Source organism: Anastrepha obliqua, chromosome 3 (assembly GCF_027943255.1).
Source record: "Anastrepha obliqua isolate idAnaObli1 chromosome 3, idAnaObli1_1.0, whole genome shotgun sequence".
Classification (NCBI taxonomy): Eukaryota; Metazoa; Arthropoda; class Insecta; order Diptera; family Tephritidae; genus Anastrepha; species Anastrepha obliqua.
In genome coordinates this window covers 63,802,295-63,821,870 of record NC_072894.1, presented here as the reverse complement: position 1 = coordinate 63,821,870, position 19,576 = coordinate 63,802,295, and positions in this window count along the sequence as shown.

Below are 19,576 nucleotides of genomic sequence, written 5' to 3'. Positions count from 1 at the left end.
TAGACCCCAGAGCCGGATCCATGAGCGGTTCTGGACCCATCCATAAAAATGCGAAAACAGTGTTTGCCGGGCTCTTAATACAAATGAAATTACTTGATCACATATATCTCATCACCAGCATGGATATTTCCTCGGCAGGTCGACCTACTCTTCCTAAGTAGGGAGTGGGAAATACAACATCTTGCAAATACAGGGGCTGTGTATTTCGGTGACGACGATACTGTTAATGAAATTCGTCAGGTCTTTATGATATTACAATATTACAGGCTTGCCATATCAGCAGACGTAGCAAAGAACTGAAAGCCAAGATGCTTAAATTTTAGCCCTACGAAAGCAGGACAGCAAAGAGAAGGCGCTGAGATGCTTCCACTTAACCCTTTTTGCAGTTGATGCAAAAAGAAAAGAAAGTTATGCCGTACCTCGCCGACAATGCACTCATAAGGCCCCTCGAGAACCTTCGATCCACATGTGGCCAGAAAGATTTCGCGGTCTTACAAGTTTGTGTACTTGCCCAGCACTCGCTGAGTTGAGAGGTTGAAGTAGTATCCGTTTATCCATTAATTACATCATTCGGTGTCTCCTGTCCATATCAGATTTCTCTTTTCTTACACTTGTCTCAGAGTTATCATTAAATTTTCAGAGGTTCACTATAACGAGGCATGCGGTGGACCGGTTTCATTCCCCGAGTTGTAAGTAGCTTTCTGTGAAGTTCTTAAAATAAATTTGTAGCTCCTGGATACAAATTTTAACACTAAGAACTTGCTATAAGAAATGGGCGCTATCGATTGACGACCATGATTACCTCACATAAAAACATAATTAGCTTAATATATGATCGTTCACAATTTATTCAACTTTTCACTATAACTTTTAAGCGGCGCATAATCAATCATACAATTTTGTTTTTGAATAAAGTTTTTACTAAAAAGAAATTTACGCCCTCCACTCCCATTGCCACACGAAATTATAAATTTTCTGGAGGGTATAAGCAAAAATATGCCTAACAGATGGAGCCAAAACGGGTATGTTTTTGTCATTAACTTTATAACATTTAGGCGGTTATTCTTTGTGAACACTAATTTGTTGTAAAGGTTGGTTGAGAATTCAGAATATGAATAAGAGTAAGAAAAAAAGGAATATTAATTTGCAAGCAAAATTAATCTTATTCGCATGATCTTCGACATATTATTATAGATACCATCTCTGTTCTGATTTTCAGAATTTCACTCTTTTTTCACAGCTTTTTGTTGCATAGTGAACTAACTTTTCGAGCATTCAATATGTAATTCTTGATGCAAAATTTATTGTGCTCATTCATTTGACATAATCAAATTTTTCATTCACGCTTGATCAAATTTCGATCTTCACAAACTAGGAATATCGAATACACTACATTTAGATTATATGATCAGATTAGATTTGTGGGGGGCTGGACCAGTCCAAGCACTCAGTCAGTAAACTATTGTACTGCACCCGTATAGATAACAGTAGAAAGAATAGAGATAGGAAAGATAAAAGGTGGATAGTGAAAACGGATAAATTAGTTTGAGGTCACTCTTCCACAAATCTCTTGGATTCATTGATGAATTTTAAGAGATCCGGAAGAGGAAGAGTATGAACTTTATCCATACTCGGTGTATCGCAACCCAATATCCTAAGTCTGATTCTGGAAAACTCCGGACAGTTACAGAGAAAATGCTCTGCAGTGTCGTCATTCTCAAGACAGGATAGGCATATCGGGCTATATACGATCCCCATGGCAGTCATATGCTGACCATAGACGTTGTACCCTGTGATTACACCCACCAGTACTCTCAGGTCCTTCCTGCTGAGTTTTAGGAGAAAGGTCGCTGTTTTCCTGTTTGGTTCTTTCACAAAGCACTTGGCTACTCTGCACGAGTTCAACTCAGACCAACGACCTCTGTGGGTAGACCACATGAAGTCCTCAATCTACAGTTGAATCGATGCGGAATTGACACCTACATTGACGCTACATTTGCACAATGATTTGTGCTGTTGTTGTATTTCTTGGACGTCTGAAACGAAGGTGATTTCAACGCTTATATGACCACATTCAAACTCTAAAAACCATCGACGCGTAGTTGGGAATGAAGAATCACAGTTTTTTAACTCTAAGAAAATCATAAAAAATTTTCTGATGCTGATAAATCTTTGAAAACTAGGAATTTTATCACTGCGCGATATTTAGTTCCTTCCATTTTCAAAAAAATTTTCAAATTAACTTCAAATATATTTGCTTTTAAAAAAGAGGTGAACTGACGGAAAGAAATTAAACATTTTTTTTTATGGAAATTAATTATAAAAATAGCATATAACTTTGATTTCTCAGTGGTACTATCTACTCAATAGGCCATGTTTTCAATGCTTTTAGCCCATCTGCATTTATATTACGATTAAAGGTCTGAGTAATAATTTCACATACATATTCCATGTGTCTGAATTTTTCATGTGAAAAATGGGACGTGTTCTCAAACCCGAAATATACTATACTTATATAATATCTTAAATTGCAAAATAGTAAGAAACATTGAATGAAATTTCATTCACTGCTACTTATCAAAGGTACAGTAAAACACAATAGTATGGCAGTTATAAAAATGCATATTTAAATAATATTTAATGGGCAGGAAGTTTGATTGCGCATTCGCAATATAATGTAAGTAGTATTTCTGCACAACAACAACAAATACATATGCGCGTCACTGCCGTACAGTCTGGCATGCCTTCTATCTACATACTTAAACACTTACATTACTTGACAACAATCACCTGTTGAGCAGGGCCCAAATGCACTTCGACCGGCAGCAGATGGCCATGCAGAACAGGCAAGAGATAGATAAGCGTCTGGGCCAACGTCAACAAGTTGAAGAATTTCTTCTGTTTCATTATGTATTTATGTTGCAACGTGTTGATGGACTTTTGTGTGGCTCTGGCTTTGGCACGTGACTTGAATTCGCAAATTCGGTGGCTGGCGGTAAATACTGTGTAGGCGAGTTAAGCAAATTTGTATGTATGCATGTTTGTGCCTTGCGTATAATTTCTAGTGGAGAATTTGAGGTGGTTTGTTGCTGGCGCTGCAATTCATAAATGTTGTACTCTTATATACAATATTTGTGAGCACTGACGTATTCAGAAACTCGGTAGATGGGGTCTGACTAAAAAATTTTCATATCATTAATTTAATACAGAAGGGACATTTAGGGATAATGAAAAAAGTCGCAAAACGTAAACTTCTTCACTGTTCTAAATTTATTACGTAATTTAAAGTTGAATTTTTGATTTTTTGCCATTTTTTTAGTGATTTACATTAGCTAAACTGAGTTGAGGAAATATTACTTTTTAAGAGGACGTATTATTATTATTTTCTTTCTTTCTAGATTTATAAACATTCTCTAAAATTACTGTTATAAGTATCAAGAACCCAATATGGATAAGAAAAGGTCACTGAATCAAAATGAAATTGAGTACAACGCAAATCTAAGTGATTCAGAAGATGATTTCAGCGATGGTAGTAACGACATTTATGAGCCTTCTGAGAATACAAGTGATAGTGAAGATCAAGTCATCTCCGAACCTGAAGACGTCTCCGAATCTGATAATAATGACGATAATTTTCAAGCAACAACGTCAAATGAGAATGATGATTTGTGGACAGAAGTTCAACACAATCCTGAATTATTTCTTTTCGAAGAAAATGTTGGTGTGAAATTAGATACATCAAATTTTACAGTACAGACGCTGGTGGATTTATTTTTTTCGGATGAGTTTCTTGCATTACTGGTAGAACAAACTAATTTATATGCTGCGCAAGAAATTGCAACATTGGAAAATGGGAATCAAAATGCTATAAAAAAATCTAAAAGGATATCAAATTGGCAAGACGTAAGTGCTACAGAGATGAAAGTTTTTATTGCATTTTTATTGCAAATGGGACCTTGTACTTTTCCAACAATAGAACATTACTGGAACACAAACAAGCTATATATTGAAAACTTTTGGCGCACACATATGAGCCGCAATCGATTCCAGTTGATACTTCGTTATTTTCATTTGGTTGATAACTCACAACCATCTACCGACAGATTATACAAGGTGAGACCAATCCTAAATCATTTCAACGATGTTATGCGTGAAAACTATGTACCAAGTAAAAATATTTGTATTGACGAATCCATGATGCTATGGCGGGGAAGATTGCTTTTCCGCCAATACATAAAAAATAAAAAACACAAATATGGTGTCAAACTATATGGACTATGTGAGTCCGACGGTCTTGTTATAAAGAAAAAAATTTACAGCGGAAAATCTGAGGAAACTACCCATAGTGTAGGTCACACTGCTGATGTTGTTTTACATTTACTTGAGGACTATCTCGATAAAGGATACGCGCTTTAGATGGATAATTTTTATAATTCATGTCGTGTATGTACCCAAGAAAAAAAAACGCCGAGAAACGCGTTACTTTTGTCCAGCCTGTCCAGAGAAGCCAGCCCTTTGTGTGGAAAATTGTTTTAAAAACTTCCACAAACAATAATGTATTACTTTATTTCTTGTATTTGAGTTAATTTTTCCATTATATTGAATGAATTTTTGCATTATATTGAAGCCAAACCCAAAATTTTTTCTTTTCCCAGAAGCCATTTATCGATACTAACACTATTATAATACGGTTTTACTCGTAGCTACACAAAAAGTGGTAGTTTTAGGTAGTACGAGATAACTCGTAGTTGGCTTCCTGGAAGGGAAATCATACTACGAGTTATCCCGTAGTTGTTAGTCAAGGTGTCAAGCCTAATTTTTTTCAAAAGTTTTTATAAATAAGCTTTTATTCCGTAAAAATATTACTCAAAAATAAGATAAGTCAATGATTTACTACGCATTCATCATTAATCTCTCTCTTGGAGCAACATTATTGGCATCACGCTTTATAACGGCGCGCACTTATGTACAAGGAATTTCATTTTCTTTTTTATTTTATTATAATTTTGCCTACAAAACAGTTGTATGTAACATCACTAAGAAGTCTAGATAGATATTGACATATATACACTCAAAGGCTTAGAGTAGTGAGTGGAGTCTATATAGCTATGTCCATCTGACCGTGTGCTGGATAACTTGAGCAAAAAATAATATATTCTAATGGATCTGGGTATTCATATCACCTCTTATCCAAGGAAGTTTGGTATTGGAAATGGGCGCAATCGTTCCATAACCGCGCCCACTTCCCACATAGAGCTAATTTCCAAAAAAAAAAAACGTTAGACTCTGCTATGAATAAAACAAAAGTACTCATATTTGGTACAATTGATGAACCTAAAACAAGAAATGTGATGAAGTATAAATGTTGAACAATGGGCAATATTACGTCTACTTGTGGGCCCCATAACGCTTAATATAAGACGCCCACACTTAATATACATATTGCTCCACACGTCATTTATATTCGACTTATGTAAATCATGTCCTTCAAAAGTGACGCCTAGATGTCAGTCGTATTTCGTAGACGGTACCTTTCTACTTGTATGCCATCTTTCTCATATGTCCATGACAGATTTACAATTTTACACGATGGAACAACGCATCAAAATTATTGAAACTTATTATAACAATAGTCGATTTTTAAGAGCAAAATATCGCAAAACTCGTGATATTTTGGTGGAAATAATCGTCCGAATGAGTCGACAATTCAAATACTGGTGGCTTCGATATCTCGGCGTTCTCAAAAATTAGGCATTTATGGATTGACTTTTTGGCGGATTTTACCTCTAGAAACTTAAATTTGTCACATATAATTATTACGTGCCGTATTTTGAATAAAAATAGTGAAATCTGAAAGAGTCTACATTTATATATATTTTATTTTAAAACAACATATAGGCGTGTCTTGTAAAATACCCTTTATTATTATTTATTAGTCTATAATTAGAAGCGGCCGCCGTAGCCGAATGGGTTGGTGCGTAACTACGTTGGTTCGAATCTCGGTGAAACACCAAAATTAAGAAAAACATTTTTCTAATAGCGGTCGCCCCTTGGCAGGCAATGGCAAACCTCCGAGTGCATTTCTGCCATGAAAAAGCTCCTCATAAAAATATCTGCCGTTCGGAGTCGGCTTGAAACTGTAGGTCCATATGTGGAACAACATCAAGACGCACACCACAAATAGGAGGAGGAGCTTGGCCAAACACCGAAAAAAATGGTGTACGCGCCAATTATATATATACATATAATAAGTCTTTAATTCCCAAATTAATTTTACTAAAATGCGCGCGGGTATTTAAATTTGCATCGGACCGAATTTAGCTTTCCTTACTTATTAGGTATACTAGAACTTTAACTGCTAAGAATAAAGACAATTTTCCTTTTAGTTAAAAAGATTTAGACAAAGAGACATAGATTCATTTTGGATTAACAACTATTAATTGTTTTAAACTCTCGTCAGCTGTCTTGACCTGTCCACACGGGGTACTACCCTATGACTAGAAAGTAAATAAAACAAAACAGAGTTAAATTTCAGGCAAATTTATTTTATTTCCTTCAAAATATGACACAACGTGTAACCCAATCTTCCATGCACCCCTGGAAGGCCGACCCCTGGAAGGCCTTCAGCTCTTCGTCGCATTCTCTTTGATCTCCTCTATCGACTGAAATCTCCTTCCACAAAATGGTAACTTCAACTTGGAAAACAAAAAGAAGTTGTACGGGGCCATATCAGGTGAATACGATGGTATTGACTTGGTGCTTGGTCAAATAATCCAACACAATTTGGCCTCGGTGCGATGGCGCGTTATCATAATGCAAAATCCAAGAATTATTTGCCCACATTTCCGGCCGTTTGCGACGTACCGCATCTCTCAAACGCTTCAAAATGGTTAAATAATATTTTTGATTGACTGCCTGGCCCGATGGAAGGTACTCATGGTGCTCTACATCTTCGCAATGGAAGAAAACAGTCAACATCATCTTTCCGGTACTTTTGGATCTTAGGGTATATTACAAATTTTTCTTATCAGTGTCTCAACATTGATTTGAAACTTTTGGCTGGAAGGAGTCTCAGAAAGTGTATTGCTTTCAAAGGAAGGCTCACCCTGAACCACCAAAAGTAGACACAAATTGTTTTGCGGGCATTTAAAGTGGTATATCAGGAATGATGAGAAATAATATGGTATAAAATCAAACACTTCTCTCAATAAATATAAAAGTTGATTCCAAAATACTCTTAAAAAAAGTGTTGAAAAAAATTTATATATCGTTCAGTATGGCTTTTTATTGGTTGTTTAAGAGATTTATGCTGATTTCCTGCACGAATGTCCATCAAAGGACTTATGAAATGGTGAATTTTAAATCACGCACCACTATCTGCAAACTACAGGCATGCATCATCGTGGCGCATCAATAAGATATTCCCAATAGAAATACACGTTCCATCAGTCCTCTGAGCTACAAGGTTCAATAAATTTATTAAAAGAGCACTGGTGTGCACTAACAAATCTTATGAGCTATCGAGCTGAAATAAATAGCGTCGAGCTCACCCAGAAGCTTAAGTAATACACTTTCAATCCTCCGCTGATGACTTATCTGTGGATTAATGTAGCTTCAGTTGAGGAAATTTTTCAGGATAGGGCCTTTTATGAACATTTTATACTCAGAATAATTTTCGGAAACAAATTTTGTAAAACTTGTAAGAGCTGCTGCGGCATTATGAAATTTTTTGTCAATTCTCTCTATTAAAACAAAAATTGTATCGCAATAGTGTTTACTTAGAACAAATAGTAGTGGAGTACACAACAGTGGGTAAATATTTATTGTACTTTGAAAGCATCTCGCATATCTCGGGTACTCAAATTTTGGTTGCCAAGCTTGAAAAGTCGGGTCGTGACAGCAAATTGAAAATTTATCCGCTTCTGCAACCCGAAGTATGGAATGGTGAATCCAAACATCCAAGATATCTGAGTCATGGTTTGTGTTTGGTGACTATTAAGGCCTGAATTGCTGCAATACGAGAAGATTTACTACTAAGTAATTTTATAGCGCCGATTTGTATGTATGAATGAATGAACTATATTTTCATAAGAAAAATTATTCCCATTAAATGAAAAACAAAAAATATTGTCAAAACTTGTCAATAAGTCCTGGCTATAGTTTTATAACGCAGTGTAAGTATGCAAGTGAAAAAATCACATTCTAGTTTAATTTGTTTTTTTTTTTTGAGATTCTTGAATCCCGCTGCCATATCCCTACAAAAAGTTGAAAAAACCAAATTCAAGAGCTACAACTTATTAAAAATCAGATTATGTCAAATACACACAAGATGTCCAAAAAAAGAATGCATAATATGAAGGAGGTAATACATAGTATGGACTAAAAGAAGTAAAAAATCTTAATAAGCAAGGATCTGCAAAAGTTTTGAAAATATGGCCTTCTTCATTCAACATTTACATAGGTACAATCGAGGTACAATAAGCCGCTGCTTACCTAAACTTTCTGCAGAATGCAATGACTGATCTTTTCGGCGACAAGCCTTTGGACCACGTAAATGCATTGGAAGGGGTACCTACTTTATGGTATGCAAGATCGCAAGGCGGCTACTGCAGCCGAATAGGTTGGTGCGTGGCAACCATTCGGCAGAGCCTGGGTACAAAACGCGAGACTTGAAACACCCAATGATAGAAAGATGTTTTTGCCAGACGCGGTCGCACGGACGATGGCAAACCGCCAAGTAGATTTCTGTCAAGAAAAAGCTCCTCATAAAAAACAATTGGCTTTTGGGTGTCGGCTTAAAAACTGTAGGGCTTCCCACTTATGGAACAACATCAAGACACGCAACATAAATAGGAGGAGGAGCTCAGTATATGCGCAGAGGTGAACGTGTAGAGGTTGAGCGACTCATTCAAACTCCCTCCCTAGCTCCGTCTTTGATTGTTAATATATGTAAGTGTACATATGTAAAGTGTACAAGTAAATGTTCGCATATAATTTCACACAAAATACTGCCAAATATTTCTTTCATTATGCATATTTAAAACAGAAGCAAATTGTAAAAATGCGAATACCGCAGAAATTGTAATAGTGGAATTGAAAATAACTACTCACTGTTGTGCTGCTGGGCGTGGCATTGCAGACGGACGGCTTTTCAAATTACAACTCACGCACAGCAGCAGCTTAAATATCTGGTACCAGCTGATATTCAGCGTAGGCACACATTTCTCCACAAATATATTAATTTCTTATTATTTATTACTCTTAAAATAATGAACTCTGTATTTATGCAAGCAAAATTGTCGTAAATATGTACATACAGAAAATGCTTTTTACTCTATAAAATATTACAAAATTTTTGCGTAAAAAGTTTCATTTAATTTGCACGTGAGAAACCACCAAATTCAATAACTTGCCTTTATTTGCATTTAACAGCCGCTACGCTTACTTTTATTCCAATACAAATTGATTTAAATTAAAATGCAATTAATCGCCACTAAGCAACGGCTGTTAAAACTTTCTACATAAAAATGACACTTAAGAAATATCGAGCAAGAAAATCACGCGTTGTGCATACACGAAAACGCATACCAACACAAAACGTTCACATTTCTTTTTGCTCACTTAATTACGAGTAGTAGAGCATTTATTAAACACTAGTAAAAGCCTTTTGCATTGATACATTTATTTCAATTATTTTCGAAATATGTATAAGTATATATAAGTATATATATACATATATATTTTTTTTGAACTCTAATCTTTTTGAGTTAGTCAATAGTAAAAGTGATGAGCCCAGGAGTACACTTCTATTGAACGAATTACGTGCCTGAAATATATTTAGCCCACTTTCTAATTTGACACCTTCCCCTGTTCACTATGGGCGATTTGCTGACGGCCCAGTGTGGCTATGCTATGGAACGGGCGGTATAATTATAGAAAAAAATCAAAATGAGGAGAAACAAAAAACAAGTGGTTAGAATAGAAATTGGTTCAAAAGCATTGTGGTCTGTGCAAAGGCTTAGAGCTGTTTGCCAAAAAAAAGTGTAACTCGCAGTTTTGCAAATTTGCGAATATGTCTCAATTTACTTTCGTGCTAATTTTTGCAATAGAAAGTTTGTGAACTGTCAGACAAATACATATAATGAATAAAAGATGAGTAGATAGTTTCTAAATGACAGAAGGTAATGGTGATCAGTAAGATATGTAGTGCTTCGAACCAGTACAGTACAGTAAAAAAGCGATTTAGGAATAGCAGAAATCTGGCGTCATCTAGAAGCAGGAAGAATAACCTAAGCCTTGGTTCGCAACTATTTCTGAATTACCGGCTTCAAAATGAATCTGAGGAGAAATGCACTTCACATTCCTCTGGAGTGCATATCTCCGTGTTATAAGCCGCGGTTAAAGGCAGTTTGCTACAGTGATTGTCTTCACCACACCACTTTCCCCTTAATGGTAGTTTCGACAATGCGCAATACCTACAAAACTTTTACCTAACCAACCATTTACTCCTCAATTTATTTTCTACCTACACGCAAACTCTGTTTAAACAAGGCATTTAGAGAAGAAATAAAGGGAGCACATATGAGTACCGGGGATCTGAACAGTTTGAAGGTCGGCCAGTTTGTGCATTTAATAGTAATACTAATACTAACTAAAGCATTTCGGCTGTTATTGATATTGGGAGTGGATGTTTCTTTCCTTGCAAATTTCTCTACTGCCCTGTCGCCTGGAGTGCTCGCATCCATATATTTATTTAACATATGTAAGGGTCATATCTAATGGCATATCGATAAAGCTTTACCGTAGTGGAGTAATTCAATAGCAGCCAGAATATAAAAATAAGTATTCCATGATTGCAGGTTGAGCCCGATTCGTTCCATCAGAGTTATTTTATGCCAATAATTCAGCTTGAAAAATGCTGCAGTGCAAGGGCAGGTGAAAACTGAGGTAGGGTGAGAGCTCTTGCGAGTGTACCGCACTTCCTATATTGCCTCCATAGAGCTTACTGTACATAGACTCATAGATTACCCTATCTAGAATTTCATCCCCATCCCAATCGTTTCTAGAAGCCATTCGTATTGAAAGGCCATCTTCGAAATCAAAACTTTGACTCCTAAAATCCGCGGTAAATTTAATTAAATTTTTTAGTCACTAAATATTTAATATTTATCGACCACCGTAACCGAATGGGTTGGTGCGTGATTACCATTCTAGAGTACATAGGATCGAATCTCCATGCATTTACATCAAATAATTGAAAACTTTTTTTGTAATAGCGGTCGCCCCTCGCAGGCAATGGTAAGCCACTGAGTGTATTTCTGCCATGAAAAACCTCCTCACAAAAAAAATTTGCCATTCAGAATCGGCTTAAAAAACTGTAGGTCCCTCCATTTGTGAAATAACATGAGAGGAGGAGCTGGGCCAAACACTTAACAGAAGTGTACGCGCCAATTATTAATTTATTTATATTGTTTAATATTTAATATCTCCAATGTACTAAGCCTTTAAGTCTAATTCCGTTCTTCTCTACTTGATTGGCGCGGTAGGCGCCTAAGCCATTTACGCCGAGTTTAGCAAGGCACCGAGTTTTCGCACAAACCGGCGCCAGTTGGGCACACCAAGTAAAGCCAAGTTCTTCTGCACCTGATGTTTCCATTCGGACGATATGACCCAGTCAACGACGCCGCTGGATCTTTATTCGCTGCACTACTCGTACACCTATGTTGTTCTCAAAGTTCATACAGCTTATGGTTACATCGCCGCGATACTTGCCGTCGCCAACGTCCAAAGGTCCAAAAATTTTTCGGAGAATATTTCCCTCAAACATTCTAAGGGACGGTGCTATTCTCATTTGCATTTTTTTACGTGGCGGATTCCAAACCCAGCGCACAGCCAGACATCCTGAGCTGTTTCGCCTTCTTGTATTTGCTCTGAAGCTACCCAGAGGTTATGTGGGTGAGTTCCGGTAGTTGTAAGCTTGAACTGTAAGCAGAAGAACCGCCCAGACCACTCCCAGTTAAGTGGCGATCAGAGACTTTCCCCGCTTACAATCTTGCAATCCAGCTATCCTTGAGCTGCTAAGAGAAAATCATTTAAAAGGAGACTTCGAGTACTTTATTTGCTATTTCCATAAAATATTAAATAATTGCCGTCTAGGTGTTTGGCCGACCTCCTCCACCTATTTGCGGTGCGCGTCTTGATGTTGTTCCACGTAAAACTGTAGTTACGTACTCCGAACGGCAAATAGTTTTTATGAGGAGCTTTTTCATGACAGTACCCTCGGAGGTTTGCCATTGCTTGTCCACATTTTCTATTATTATAAGAATCCCATTTTATTCCATAAAAGTTACTGCCTCTAATCAAATGAACCGCACTGTATGTGTATTAATTTGTGTATAAAATTGTTTCCTGCCAAAATTTGCCAATTGCTTCTGGGGCGATCATCATAAAGTTGACTATTCTTTTCATGTGACAATAAATGTTGCTGGGGAAATTTCACGGCTGTGAAATTAGTACCAGGCTTAAAAACCAATACTCGTATAATATTTTGAGAGATGGAAATCACTATTTTGATTTTTACGCGCTCCGATGCTTATCTGTTTGTATATTGCATCTGTCTGGTTCACAAATGTCAAATATGATTAATTGGTGATTTGAAAAGTATATATCTTCCGATAGGATGATTAATTCTCGCCTTGTATAAACATTGATGCCCCACTGGTTTCCCATGAATCTTAGGCAAACACAGAAGTCGAAAGACAACTTCGTGTACCTTTGACCTAAAAAGAAACTTTCAAAGAAGTTAAAATGATGAAACAAGTAAAATGAAAAAGAAAAAAAATATTTCAAAAAACTTCAATCTGAACTATAATTCTTTGTTCTTGTGTTACACTGGATACTTTTACTGGAAGATTTTCTCCAAATGAGATGCAGCCAATTCCGGAGCAGATTAGTTATGCCGGAACACTCTAACCTTCCCTGAGTATGTGAATTATTAGCGATATTGAATGTATCTTTAAGCCAATAGACTCTATTTTCCACTTTTCCCATTTCGTTAGAGTTCCCCTTCACTTATGCCTTCTTCTGATTTAAATCACCGTCTATTGTACAAAACTGAGTATAAAAATATTATATGAATTGCATTTATGAGTATGCACGCCTGGTCAACAATAAACAGCTGTTTTGTGTTTTAAATGAACACCTCACTTTCCTTTCAAATCACTGTCATTGCATTACTATAGTTAGAAACAACAACACTACAGTACTGACAAACTTGACATGCAATGGGCTACTGTATCGTCCATCGACGTATGATGATACCTTGGCATGGCGGCGACACGTGTCACTCACCAGTAGAAAAGTGACATTTTCGTTTAGATGTCCGACACGCCCAAACATCTATGCAATTGGCGAAAGAAACGACTTAATTTGGTTAATCCATTGGTAGGTGGTGAATTGTTAACAAGAAAGACTTTCTTTCACGCTCAATATATTTAATACCTACAATGATTGTGTCCAAATATAAAAACACTTAATGTGGTTGTTGTTATTGTTTTGCGAACATTCATGAATTCTTGCACGTTCAACGCATTGATATTGACCTTGTTTAAATGAGTAGTAATAAAATAAATCGAGAAATTAAATATCCATTGCACATTGGCCGACTCTTTCGACTTTTTGCCACAATACAGCTGTGGATCTGCACCTGCTCTGGGCATTAATAACAAAAGAAATGAAAAGGGAATTTAATTAAACTCCAATTGGTATCAATATGGGGAAAGAGCAGTGCAAAGGAGCCAGACTTCGGCGTACATTCAGTGGCCAATGGACGCAAACGGAATTTCTGTCAATTATTAACAAAGTTACAACGTTAAATTTAATTAATTTTTCATTCACGCCTTTGAGTATTAGTTTAACTTTTAGGGTCTTTCGCCAGAGTAAAAGCAGCAATCGAGAGTAGAGGGGTATTTATGTATTATGCGTATGGCGAAGACGGGCTGTATTGGCAGAGCGTGGAAAGTTGGGAAGTGATTGGAAATTCTCTATACTCGCACGTCTAAATGCAATCAGCGTGTTGTGTGAGCAATCAGCTATAGAAAATACATAAAATACCTTTGGTCAAACGAATATGAAGTTCTTCTTTTGCATAAATCGATCGAATTTGGGTATTTTTCCTATAGCCCCAATTCCGCTTTAATATTTCACACAAAGTTTGCATGTAGTTAAGTGGTAGGAAACTTTTCATGTAGGCGGGCTATGTACTTATATAAGTATAATATTAACGGGAAAAAACAAAAAAACATCAGAGAATTGCATAATGACATTAACCACATCAACCGAATTTTTAATGAAGAAAATGCAAGAGTCGGTTTCTATCATTTTCGTAGGCACATATTTACCTCCGTGTTTATCATAAACCTTGCACTGCCTTACTGAAAAATATGGAGTCTGATTGTGGGTAGAAGAGGTCTGAGGAATGTTTAACATACGGTCCGACAAAATGGGAAGAGTTTAAAGTGTACGGTAAAAATATTCTTGGAACGATTTCCCTGAGGAACGAAATGAGATGCCTACGGACTTAGTCAGCTAAACACAAAGAGGAAGCCAACATTTTTCTCAAAATTTCAATTTAATTCCAGCGTTAGAAATAAACAGAGGAGGATGGTTCCGTGTGTAGAAGTCCACGCAAGTGGGGAAAGTTACTGATCGACATTCACTTGGGAGTGGCCAGGACGATTCTTCTGCATATGGTTCAAGCAGCTCACAACGTCCGGGATTAGCCCACGTACCCTCTGGGTAGCTTCCGAACACCCGTTGGGGAGTGAGCTAACGTGAGAAGGCAAAGCATTCCAGTATAGCTGGTTGTGCGCTGGGCTTGGGACCTGCCACTTAAAAAGCCCCTTCATTTATTTAGGAACCAGCATTAACACCGATAACAATGTCAGCCTTGAAATCCAACGTAGAATCTCTCTTGCCAACAAGTGCTATTTTGGACTAAGTAGGCAACTGAGCAGTAAAGTCCTCTCTCGACGAACAAAACTAACACTCTACAATACTCTCATCATGCCCGTCTTAACGTATGGCGCAGAAACTTGGACGATGACAACATCCGATGAAGCGACGCTTGGAGTGTTCGAGAGAAAGATTCTGCGTAAGATTTTTGGACCTTTGCACGTTGGCAACGGCGAATATCGCAGACGATGGAACGATCAGCTGTATGAGCTTTATAACGACATAGACATAGCGCAGCGAATAAAGATCTAGGGGCTACGTTGGCTGGGTCAAGTCGTCCGAATGGATACAAACGCTCCGGCTTTGAAAGTATTCGATGCGGTACCAGCTGGTGGTAGGAGAGGAAGAGGAAGGCCTCCTCTGCGCTGGAAAGATCAGGTGGAGAAGAAATTGGCTTCACTTGGTGTGTCCAATTGGAGCCGGTTAGCACGAGAAAGAAACGACTGGTGCGCTTTGTTAAACTCGGCCAAAATCGCGTAAGCGGTTATCGCGCCAATTAAGAAGAAGTTAAAAATAATAAAATAATAAATAATAAATAATAATTACTTGCAACAACCAACTTTGCGGAGGCACTCAGTATTATCTTTAAAAGAGATTTTATTTACCACAAGACAAGATTTCGCTCTTAATCAAGTCTTTACTCTTTGTAGAGTGTTGCAAAAACGTTCAACTGTAACTGTAGGGCAGGGAAAATTTTTATTTTGGATGAAATTCCAGTTATAGATATATTCGTTTGTACATTCTTATTTTCTGTGCTCTGGACAAATCTTTTGATTTAAATAGTTTTATGTTAACGTAGTAGGCGTTATTTGCAGCTTGGATTCTGTCGTTAATAGCTATCGCCGAATCTTTATCTGCTGATAGTTTAAAACCCAAGTATTTAAATTCAGTGATATTTTCGAAAGCAAAGTTGTTAATACTTAGGTCATCGCGTGTCGTGTTGTTGACTGACCGAATCATGTATTTGGTTTTCTCGGTATTTACGTGTAGTCCCAGAGCTTTTGCATCTTTATCAATACATTTAAAGACGCGTATAAGAGTGTTTCTATCTTTAGCCATAATAAGAATATCATCTGCGTAGGCACATATCTGAAAATCATTATTAAATAATGTTCCATTCGTGTTTATTTCTTTAACAGTCGTGTGTAGCATTAAATTGAATACTAAACATGACAATGCGTCTCCTTGTTTTACTCCGGATATGATTTCGAATGGGTCTGACAGGCTTCCTTGCACCAGTACTTTACTTGTTGTGTTCGACAATGTACAGAGAATCAAATTAATTAACTTCAGAGGTATTCCAATTTTCTGAAAGCAGTATTTTATCCGTTTTCTATTTATACTGTCAAATGCCTGTTTGAAGTCAACAAAGAGGCAAAATATATCAATTTTATATTCGTAAAACTTTTCGAATATCTGGTGGACAGTAAAACCTTGATCAATCGTTGAGCGGTTGTTTCTAAAACCACATTGGTAATCGTCTAGGATGTTCTCAGCATAGATATTCAGCCTTTCAAATAGAATGTTTGTAAATACTTTATAACCTGTATTAAGTAAAGATATGCCTCTGTAATTTTGGCATTCAGTTTTATGTCCTTTTTTGTGTATAGGTACTATTATGCTTGATGCCCATCCAGTGGGTATTTCATTTGAATGCCATATTTGGCTTACTAAGGTAAATATTTGTTTATGTAGTTCATGTCCGCCATATTTCAGAAGTTCTGCGGGTATTCCATCTTCACCACAGCTTTTATGGTTTTTAAGTTTTCTTATAGCCAATAGTACTTCGTCAAAGCTAGGTTCTTCAACATAGATTTCGGCCGTATGTACTACTTGTTCCTCCTTACTTGTATTATTACTTGTATTAACAAATGATATTCATCAGCTGATGTGCTTCGAAAGACGTATCATAAGGAAAATATATGGTCCGGTTGCAACAATAGATGGCAGCTACCGCATTCGCTACAATAATGAAATCGAAGAAATCGTTCAAGGACAAAATATAATACGTTTTATCAAAGCCCAACGAATTAGATGGATTGGGCACGTACTGCGCATGCCGAAAGAGCGAAATGCTAGGAAAGCTTTTATTTTAACACCAATTGGAGGAAGAAAAAGAGGACGCCCACGAAAGCGATGGTTAGATGACGTCGAATCAGATCTTAAGCAAATGAACGTACACAACTGGAGAGATGTAGCCATGGATAGAATAAAGTGGAGAAAAATTGTTGATGAAGCTATGGTCCACCACGGACTGTGAGGCTAAGAAGAAGAAGATATATTCGTTTGTTTTTGGAACGCACAATTTGATTTCATTTTATCTAGACTTCAAAAAAAAAAATTGGTTCTGAATTCAACACATTTCCTCTTTCCAACGAGATTCTATGCAACGCAAGCAAGGATAATGCACTATTGTTTTACTCTGAAAATGTGTCATTTATCTAAGGACATTGAGGAATCCAAGTAATGCTTTTAATATTAAACATAGGGTCTGTTTTTTTTTTGCTTTTTCCCAACTCTCGACATGACGTTTTCAATGACTCGCTGGAGGACTTCGGTCGGTATCTCGTGAATAACTTTAGTGCTTCAATTCAAGCTGGTTTATCCACAAAGTATTTAGAATTTACATACCTTCACAAATAAAAGTCCAAAAGCGTGATGTCACACAATTGTTTGACTGGCTGTTTGATAAGTAACTCCGTCTTTTTGGAACCAAATATTGGGTTATTGCGAGCTTCAATTTTCACAAAATCGTTTATCATGACGCGATAGCGTTCGCCATTCACTGTTACATTGGCGCCAGCCTCATCTTCAAAGAAATATGGGCCGATGGTTTCTCCAGCCCATAGGCCGCACCAAACGATTGCTTTTAATGGATATAATCTCTGTTCTTGAATTGCTTCGAGTTGCTCTTCCGCCTAAATATGGCAATTTTGCTTATGAGCATGCCCGTCAAGCCAAAACTGGGGCTCATCGCTGAACAAAACATTTGAAAGAACTCGCTACAAAACACTACCATAAATACTTTTCACTTTGTTGATGACTAAGTTTTTCTATGGTGAAATGTGAATGAATACTGAACAAATTATGTAATATATTTAATTTGATAGTAGACACGCGCGATCTATCCTAAAACTCTTTGGGAAAAGTACCTCCAATCTGATCACCCTTTATAATATATTACTAAAAACTCATCGGCGCTCGATCTATGCATTTTTAACAGATCAAAAAATTGTTTACAAGTACATTATGCGCTTCTAATAAAAGTTGTGTTCACGTACGAGTTAACTTGCTGGAGAATTTTTTACTTATAATAATTGGGCAGTAAGAAAAATCGAAACTGATCAGAATTCTTATCAAAAAGTTTGCGTGTGTCGCCGTGTTAATACACAACCCACTGCCACTTCGTTGTGTCTAGAAATTTGAATCCTGAAAGGTTTTTACTCTTTCTCTTGACTGAGCCGGACAATTGTAAAAATTGATTGTGAAAAGGAGGTTTCCTTCTGTCAGGCCATGTCTTCTTGGACATTTCACAGGTTGGTAGGCGTGTTCATAGACTAGAAAACTCATCTGCTTGTTCATTACCCTCGATGTTCTTGTGGTCTGGAACCCATAGTAGAATTATGCCAAGCTATTGACTGACCGAACTGAGTTCTTCTTTATACTACATTATAAGTTTGGATGCTTGAATTTACAAAAAGGTATTAATTAATTAATTAACGAACCTCCCATTCAGACACGCCCTTCGAGATATGTAGCATAGACATTGCTGGATTAACAACATTCATTAAAATTGGAGGCTCGAGTGGAATGTAGTAATTCAGATACATACAGATACATTTTTATTTTTTATTTTTTTTATTTCTATTAGGTATATTTGACCTGTTCCATTTAGTTTCAATTTTGTACCACGGTGTTTTAAATCGCCCAATTTGAACACTTTTAAATGCATACAATTATTACAAAATCATAGATATATTTCGGAATACACAAATTTAGAATTTAAGAATATCATAATTTGTTCTATTCAAATCCAAAAATCAGTTTTTTCTATTCTGCATGCAATTGCAATACTGTGCGTCGACTCAGCTCTTCTTTTTGGTTCTTTTAGCGCGTAGGAGTATTTCTTCATTTAGTAAATTTAAAAAATATGAATTTAATAAAAATTAACTGCTCCTTGAATTTGCGATTATTTGTTCTTACTTTTTATTCTAACTTTCTTTTGTTCCGAAAATAGACTTTTTTGCTCCACATAATGGCAACTCACGTACTTGCAACTACATAAATCGTGGCTATGCACACTGGCCAACAAGTGCTTGGTTTGATATCTGTCCGTTCTCCACCTAATTGCCATCCATTGTGAACGTGCATAAACTGTGGGTGCCTGTGCGATTATTTTCTGTGCCTTTGTAGTATTCAATGAACGGCTATTGACATTGATTTCATTTGATAAACTACCTGGCATTGGATGTTGGCGCCACCAAAATGCAAAAAAGCGAATGCAAAACCAATAAATAACTAAATTTTAAAATATATTTACAAATTCATGTTGCATGATTGAATA